Raw genomic sequence first — 7,544 nt, forward strand, 5'->3', positions numbered from 1 at the left:
CCACCTCTGGTGTTTATTACCAAAAAGCTCTATTTTGGTTTCATCTGCCCATAGAACCCGATCCCATTTGAAGTTCCAGTAGTGTCTGGCAAACTGAAGACGCTCGAGTTTGTTTTTGGATGAGAGTAGAGGCTTTTTTCTTGAGACCCTTCCAAACAACTCGTGGTGATGTAGGTGACTTCGGATTGTAGTTTTGGAGACTTTTTGACCCCAAGACGCAATTAACTTCTGTAACTCTCCAGCTGTGATCCTTGGAGATTTTTTGGCCACTCAAACCATCCTCTTCACAGTGCGTTGAGACGATATAGACACACGTCCAATTCCAGGTTGATTCATAACATTTCCAGTTGACTGGAACTTCTTAATTATTGCCCTGATGGTGGAAATGGACATTTTCAATGCTTCTTATAGACACTTCCCATTTTGTGAAGCTCAACAACCTTTTGCCGCACATCACAGCTATATTCCTTGGTCTTACCCATTGCAATGAATGACTAAGGGAATTTGGCCTATGTGTTACCTCATATTTATACCCCTGTGAAACTGAAAGTGGGCTTTTTTCTTGAAACCCTTCCAAACAGCTTGTGGTGATGTAGGTGACTTCGGATTGTAGTTTTGGAGACTTTCTGACCCCAAGACACAACTAACTTCTGTAATTCTCCAGCTGTGATCCTTGGAGATTTTTTGGCCACTCGAACCATCCTCTTCACAGTGCGTTGAGACGATATAATCACACGGCCAGGTTGATTCATAACATTTCCAGATTAATGGAACTTCTTATTTATTACCCTGATGGCTTGTGCTATTTTCTTATAGACACTTCCCATTGTGTGAAGCTCAACAACTTTTGCTGCACATCCCAGCTATATTCCTTGGCCTTACCCATTGTTATGAATGACTAAGGGAATTTGGCCTAGGTGTTACCTCATATTTATACCCCTGTGAAACAGGAAGTCATGGTTGAACAATTTTCTGTTCCTAGTCACCCACGTGTACTAAAAAATGTAAAATATCTATGGGAAAGATATTTTTTGATAAACCTGTGTTTTGTTTGCAATTGTTTGATATCCATGAGAGCAGAGTATTTTTGTGATTTTTTTTTTTTTGCACAAAAGCTCAAAAGGTTAAAAAATAAAGACAGTTTTTCACAGCCTTTTTTCCCTCATATTTACCAAAGGTGCTGATATTAGTGGAAGGCACTGTATTACAGGATTGATTGTGGAATATTTTTTAGCTTAATTTTAAGTAGAGTTAAAATATCATTATGCTGTTGTTTTTTGTTGTTGGTTTTTTGTTTTTTTTTTTAAATGCTAATCACTTCAAAGTGTCTGTCAGGTAAGTACAATTTTACTTATTGTTATTGTTCCTTATAATTACTTACATTATTGTGAGTCAGACATCATCCTTCACCCTGACCTTGACCATTAGCATGTGTCAAATACACTTATCTTACAGCATGTTAGTTTGAATGCCAGTATTTCAGGCATAGAATGTTCTCACAGTCCAACACAGTCTCATGAAGGCAAGATGACACATAAAAAAGAGAGCTGCACTCTCTTTTCCTTGCATGTGCCAACACCATCACATTACATACAGATGTGTCATCCTATAAATTATTTAGTCATGTGTCTAAAATGTGGATCAATATTTAAATTGATCTATTTCATAGATTCATGTGAAAAACAAACAAACAAACAAAATCCAGTAAGCATCAAACCAAGCAAGGTTTTTCTAAGCATCTTCAACTGTCTAGTTTTGGTGAGTTTGTGCACACTGGAGCTCCAGACTCCTGTTCTTGGCTGACGGAAGTGGAACCCGATGTGTTCTTGTAATATTGTAGTCCATCTGGCTCCAGGTTACTTAAGTTACCATAGCCTTCTCTCAGGCCATTCTCCTCTGACCTCTCTCATCAACAAGGTGTCTCTGTCTGCAGAACAGCTGCTCAACGATGTTTTTTTATTTGTTTTTTTTTTTGTTTTTTTTTGCATCATTCTGAATAAACTATAAAATGCTCAAACCGGCTAGTCTGGCACCAACAACCATGCCACAGTCAAAGTCGTTGACAACATGTTTCCCCATTCTGATGTTTGAACATTAACTGATGCTTTTAGTATCAGTATATTGGCAAAATGAAGACATGGTGACCCTGCACTAGAAGTCCACTGACTGGACATAAAAAGAAATAAAGTGTACTTGTAGCATATTTGTTTTCATGTCCATTCAATGGACTTCTAGTGCACAGTCACCATGTCTTCATTTTACCAAAAATGATAATAAATAAAATAGTATATAGAAATATGTCATTGCTCATTTCATTGCCAAGTTGTCAAGTTACATTTCCATTTTCATTATCAGAAGTTAGATTTGAAATTGCTCTGGGAACAATCGAGTTGTTATATTAGTTCCATTGCACAAATGACCATGCAAAAAAAAAAAAAAAAAAAATCAAACCAGTACAAATTTCTGAAGCATTCACGTGCATGAAAAGTTATAAATGTTAAGGTTGAGGGAAGGGGTTAGTGTGTGTAGTTTTCCTTTACATATTACATTTACACTTACAATTTCATTGACACAATTTCCTAACTCTAGCCCATATTGGGTAATAACAACCGGTTATGAATCTTGCTGCATAACTGTTCTCTAAGTAAAAAAATAAAATAAAATCTGCAATTGAAGTCTGCATTTAATTGAATTTGACCTTATATAACCACAGAAAGCTGAAGAATGCTACACTTAGTGTTGCATGTGACAGTTGATGGATAGAGATGATAGCGCCTTTCAGTATCGTACAGAATAATTAGTGCAGCTGGTCTTGCTGGCTTCTGCCACTGCGGGCTTTAATTGCTCATACCAAAGCTTCTCAATCAGTGATAGAGAGCTGTATTTGACCCTGTAAAAACTGGAACAGTTGATTAGTATAATCTCAGCATGCCTCACTGATGAAATATGCCAGTGTCACAAACTTCTGCATACAGAATTTACAGATGTTTGTCAAATTAAAGGAAAACCAGTGGCTTTGTCACTGCAAATCAATAAAGCTCTTCTCACTGACCACCTGAAGAAAGAGTTGAGCATTATTAATAAATTACTTGAGTAATGTATACAAAGTGCCTTGCACTCAGTACAGGAAAGTGGTTACTGAAGATGAATGAATGAACGTATATAAAGCTCATGTTGAGAATGGGATGAAGTTAGGTAAATAAAATATAGTGTATTAATATAGAGATGTAGTTAATCTACAGTAATTTATGAAAATACCTCAAGCCAAACCAAAAGGAATAAAAAAATCCACCTGTGGCTGTCATACCAATCCTGAAGGAAAACCACAGACCTAAAATGAATATTACAAATGTACATGTACTTGAATTGAAGGACGCATGAATTTTGTTTTGATAAGAGTAACAATAAATTGAATAATCATGTGCCATATGTAAGACTTTGTAAGACATCACAGAAGTATACTTTTATGTAAAGTTAAAATTTTTAATGTTAGGAGTGAATGGAGTGACGAAGTGAATTCTGCCCTCCAGTCACATATTCTCATTTGCTCATTAAGGGCCCCTTATCTGCACCATGAGCATGTTAAAAGGAGTTGTCTAATTTTAATAGTCAGTGTTTTTATTTGGCATGAGTGAGCTTTTGATTTCATTTTTAAACACTCTTATGTGGCTGCAGGTTCGAGTGGCTGCAGGTCCCCTGGGTTTAAAAATAAAGACAAAAAATGTTGTGAAAGTTGCCACATTCCTTTGCCAGTCTCTTTAGCTTAATTAGCTACAGTAATGTGAAAAAATAAGTTCACCCTATGGAAATTATTGGCTTTTTTGACATTGTTACGATTTCCCCTCGCGCAAAGTATCCCGTCTCCACTCCCGTTACATTACTGGATGTCTCCCTCACGTGTCCTTATTAATCACAGCTGTTTTGTGTTACACACGTTACTATGTTTGGGATTTAAACCCCTCGTGTGTCTACTTTTGTCGTGAAGTATTGTGCGTGTTTTTCACCTTTCCAAGCCTTTATCCTGTGTTTTTGTTTCCGGTTTTTTATCCTGTGTCTTGTTTCTCTTTGTGCACTTTGTCTTGCCTGCCTTATGCCTGTTTGCCAATCGCCTGACCCTTGCCTGTCTTCGTTTATGCTTTTTGCCTTGTCCTGTGGATTGTCTATTCCCAATAAAACTCTAAACTGCATTTGCATCCGCCCCAAGACTTGATTTGTTACAGATATATTTGGACAAGCAAACATTGATCATCTCTGAAACAGTGCCTATTAATGAAGGTGATATACTTGAACAAAACCACAAGGGAAAAAAGATTGTTCAACCATTTACTCAACAGAACTATCAATAGATGTGATGTTCTTCTGTGGAAAAAGTAAGTACACCATAGGCCTCAGAAGCTAGTATTGCCCCCTTTAGCAGAAATAACTTCTTGTAAGCATTTTGCATAATTGTCCAGCAAACTTGCTGGAATTTTTGACCGCATGCAATATTCCTTCAGTTGCAAGATATTTGAGGGTTTTCTTGCATGTTCTGCCCGTTTCAAATCCCCCCACAACAATTGAATAGAATTCAAATCCAGGCTTTGACTAGACCATTCCATAACCCTCCATTTCTTCTTTTTTGAGCCATTTATTGGTGGATTGGCTAGTGTTTTGGTTCAGCTTCAACTTTCGGACAGATGGCTTCACATTATCTTCAAGCACTTTTTGATATGATGCAGAATTCATAGCTGAATCAATGAATGCAAGCTGTCCAGTCCCTGAGGCAATGAAGCCACCACAAACCATAATTTCCACATAAACCACATTTCCACCACCGTGCTTCACAGTTGGCATGAGGTGCTTCTTCTGAAAAGCTGTCTTTGGTCATCACCAAACATGCATGTTGTTACTGTGGCCCAACAACTCTATTTTTGATTTGTCGGTGCCGAGCACATTATTCCAAAAGGCCTGGTCTTTGTCTGTATGCTCATTGGCAAACTGTAATCCTGCTCTAATGTTCTTTTTAGACAGCAAAGGCTTTTTCCTGGCACACCTCCCATGCAGGTCAAATTTGTGCAATCTCATTTTGATCATAGAAGCATGCACTTTGACACCAACAACTGCAAGACTTCCTAGCAGATCCTGTGATGAAATTTTGGGGTTCTTGGAGACTTCTTTTTACTCTTGGGCTGAATTTGCTGGGACAGCCAGTCCTGGAGAAATTGGCAGTCATTTGAAATCTGCATCACTTGTAGATGGTTTTCCTTACTGATCTGGTTTTTAGGTCATTTAAATTGTGAAAATGAATAAAAATGTCAATGTTATGTGCCATTTGGTAGAGTGTATCATCTTTATTAATAGGAACTGTTTCAAAGAGGATCAAATGTTTGCTTGAACAAATATGTAAAAAAAAAAAAAAAAAAAAAATCTAAATTCCATAGGGTGTACTTATTTATTCACAAGACTGTAAGTGATGTTGTTATACATATAATATCCACTGAGTTGCTTCAGACATAATGGGAGTGTAACAAAAATCTGATTTTTGTCACACTACTGGTTGTAGCCAGGGTGGGGGAGGGTTAGTTTAAAAATGTATTCCATTACAGTTACAAATTACTTCATTAAAATGTAATCAGTAACGTAGTCCAAGTATCACAATATGAAAGTAATCTGATTATTTTGGGATTACGTCGTCACATATGTAGATAAAGTCAAGAGAAAAGCAATATGATCTACAACCCCAATTCTGAAAAAGTTGGGACAGTATGGAAAATGCTAATAAAAACAAAGAGGGGTGATTTATAAATGTACTTTAACTTATTTTTAAACAAAAAAATGTATGAATACAAGGTATTTGATATTTTACCTAATCAACTGCAAAGTTTTTTTTGAAGGTAAATGTTTATTTTGAAATTGATGCATGCAACACGTTCCAAAAAAGTTGGGACGGGGCAATTTAGGACTAACAGCGATGTGAGAAGTTGAAATAAGAAGGTGATGTGAAACAGGTGAGGCAATCGTCTAATCATAGTATATAGGGAGCCTCCAAAAAAGGCCTAGTCCTTCAAGAGCAAGGATGGGTCACGGCTCGCCAATTTGCCAACAAAAGTGTCAGCGAATAATCTAACATTTTGAGAACAACGTTCCACAAAGACAAATCGTTCGAATTTTGGCCATTTCACTTCTACAGTGTACAATATAATTAAAAGATTCAAGGAATCTCCAAATGAAACTTCTCTGAATGGCTGCTTCCACTTGGTCTGCATTTATGTGACCAATGGCAGAATGGAAGTACTCCCACAATTCTTTAGGCAAAGCTGATAGAACAACAGACAAGTAAGTGTCCAACCTCACTATAGTCTTTAAGATCCTAGAAAAAGTTGTAGCTTAGCAGCTCAGCATGCTCATACTTGCACAGGAATAACATTCTTGAAATCAGGATGTAGGTCTCATCACAGAACAGAGATAGCAATATTTAAGTGGTAAATGACCTACTATTGGCCTCCAATCAGGGATGTGTCTCCTTGTTTGTGTTGCTTGACCTTAGTGCAACTTTTGACACCATAGATCATGGCATTCTTCTAGATAGACTAGAAAATATTTTTGGAGTGGCTGTGGCTCATGTGGTAAAGCAGGTTGTCCATTAATCATAGTGTTGGCAGTTCAATTCCTGATCCAAATGACTCTGCCTTGGGTGAGACACTGAACGCCAAGTTGCTCCCAATGACAAGCTAGCGCTCCCAATGACAAGCATGGTAGCTCTGGTGCCATTGGTGTGTGAGTGTGAATGGGTGAATGAGAAACAGTGTAAAGTGCTTTGTAGAACTGCTAAGGTTAAAAAGCACTATATAAGTGCAGACCATTTACCCTCTCCTAGCTGAGGTCATATTTGACTGTTTGTAACAGTTTGTGAGTTCTCTATGTATAATAAAGTAAAATTTGGTGTTCTATGTCCATTGCTCCTTTCTCTAAATATGCTACCTCTGTTTATAATTATTCATAATCATGGTATTATTTTCAACTCTTATGCTGATGGCGCACAGTTATGTGTGCACAGTTATATTCAGCAATGCCAGATGACAGACACCAGCTTAATAAATTTGAGGAATGTGCAAAGAACAGCAGACACTGGATGCTGAGTAACTCCCTCCTATTTATTTCTGACAAGAGAGCAGTACTTCTACTGACACCACAGGCAGCCAGAACCAAGCTTTCTGATTACATAGTAACGATGGATGTGTTGGAGGCAGGAAAAATGAGCAAGCAAAAGGACCTGAGCGACTTTGACAAGGGCCAAATTGTGATTTCTAGATGACTGGGTCAGAGCATCTCCAAAATGGCAGATCTTGTGAGGTGTTCCCAATAGGCAGTAGTTAGTACTTGCCAAAAATGGTCCAAGGAAGGATAATCAGTGAGCCAGTGACAGGGTCATGGGCACCCAAGGCTCACTGCTCTGCATGAGGAGAGAAATTTAGCCTCTCTGGCCCGATCCCACAGAAGAGCTACTGTAGCACAAATTGCTAAAATAAAAAAGTTAATGCTTGCTATGCCAGAATGGTATCAGA

This window comes from Ictalurus furcatus, chromosome 21 (assembly GCF_023375685.1).
Source record: "Ictalurus furcatus strain D&B chromosome 21, Billie_1.0, whole genome shotgun sequence".
NCBI lineage: Eukaryota > Metazoa > Chordata > Actinopteri > Siluriformes > Ictaluridae > Ictalurus > Ictalurus furcatus.